This window comes from Amphimedon queenslandica, unplaced genomic scaffold (assembly GCF_000090795.2).
Source record: "Amphimedon queenslandica unplaced genomic scaffold, v1.1 AMPQUscaffold_5744_Cont22292, whole genome shotgun sequence".
Taxonomy (NCBI): Eukaryota; Metazoa; Porifera; class Demospongiae; order Haplosclerida; family Niphatidae; genus Amphimedon; species Amphimedon queenslandica.
The window spans coordinates 1-1736 of NW_003553959.1; the positions used below are offsets into that span (position 1 = coordinate 1).

Here is a 1736-nt window from a genome sequence, read left to right on the forward strand (position 1 = left end):
GTGTGCTGTTGTCATTGACTGCTCTGAAGTATTTGTTGAACGACCAAGTGACTTGATGGCAAGAGCACAAGTTTGGAGTAATTATAAGCATCATTCAACGATAAAATTTTTGATTGGTATATATCCACAGGGTACCATTTCCTATATTTCTAAATGTGCAGGTGGCCGAATTTCTGACGAGAGCACTAAAGTGCATACCCTTGCCACATGTATCTGTGTGTAACAATTTTAATAAATTAAGAGAAAAATAATTAGTGAAAGTTTTGAGACAAAAAAGAAGCAAGTTCAGCATGTAAAAACTTAGTGAATGTTTTGAGACAGAGAATTTTTTGTTTTTTTTTAGACAGAGAAGAAGCTCCAGCATGATTGCTGCACTGCATGCTGCAGCAATGTAAAGGTGTGGCTGCATACCACCATTGCTGTTATAAAAACACACCTGCATACACATGGCTTTGCTCGTGCACATAGGCCTTTTTGCCAACCAAGATGGCCGACACGAGGCTCCACCCCTCAATTAACGCCCACGGGGAAACATCTCTATAGAGCTTGCTTTCTGCATTAGCCCATTCATACTCCATAGAAAGTTGCCGTCCACGAAAATTATTTCAGAGTCAGCCAGGCTCAGTCACGCCCCTTGCCGTATATCATTCTTTGACGTAATTCATTCTCACCCAAAGAGGTCTATAGAGTCAAACCATAGATATTAGAGTAAATGAAAGGGATTGGAAACGGGGGCGTAGGCTGGTTGATGTTGCTATTGGTTACCGGCCCAAAACCTGGTTTATTTCCCATCTCCTCCATTAATGAGGCTGTACTGCAAGGACTTCGAAGGATATTTATGGAGATCCAAGAGGACGCTTACTTATGATATACCTACCGTTCCATATAGAAAGTGTTGGACTACCTGCAGCAAGGTTTTTACTTCTACAACGCTATTTTGCAACGAGTTATAGGTACAACAAAATTTTTTCACTTTTCGCCCTTTTTCTGTTGTAACAAACTCATGCTTCATGGGTTCTAACCCTAACTAGTATCATTCCATATGCAAATGGAAACTCTTTCATATGATTATAAAGATATTGCATTTTACTCTAGCTTGTTTTCAAAAAAGGGATTATAATGACAAAAAATACATTTTATGGCTTTAAAAGTGCCATAGCATTAACATGGTAAAATTATCTGTACAATAGAAAACAGAATTATAAAGAGGAAACATTAGGCTTCTTGATGCATTAATTTCACTTGCATAGGAACACTTGTTTGCGAGATATTGCTCCTAAAAGAAAGAAAATCAAGGGTAAATTGTTACAGAAATTTCAACGAGCCTCTGTCAGCCTAGCAGCAATACAAATGAATGGAGGTTGGGCTACGCCCACGCTTTCGTTTCCAATCCCTTTCATTTACTCTAATATCTATGGTCAAACACTCACTTCCGGTCACCATCCATTTCCGAACGCGATTTCTTCTAAACTAGACTTCTTTTACCTACAACTTTGGCATTGCTGCAAAGCTTAGACTTAGTAGATCAAGGTGGTATGTCATTTGAAACAGCTTAAGTATCTTTGGGATCAGCTATAATTAGTGATGGGCGATATATCGATTCTTTATCGATATAAACGATATTTTACAGAATCGATTTGAATCATCATCAAAAATTTTATGCAATTTTCATCGATCTATTGACCACGCCCATTTATTAAGGTAAATAACTAATTTTAATAACTAATTGCACTGTT

General features: G+C 37.7%; 1 long non-coding RNA gene across 1 annotated transcript; it reads right to left on the reverse strand.

The window, feature by feature from the left end:
* Window positions 1-1096: 1096 nt before the first annotated feature.
* Window positions 1097-1573, reverse strand: LOC109592275 (uncharacterized). The gene is made up of 2 exons (XR_002190267.1): window positions 1431-1573; window positions 1097-1276 (listed from the first exon to the last, which is right to left on the reverse strand). It is a non-coding gene; the product is annotated as an uncharacterized LOC109592275 (long non-coding RNA).
* Between the last annotated feature and the right edge of the window lie 163 nt (window positions 1574-1736).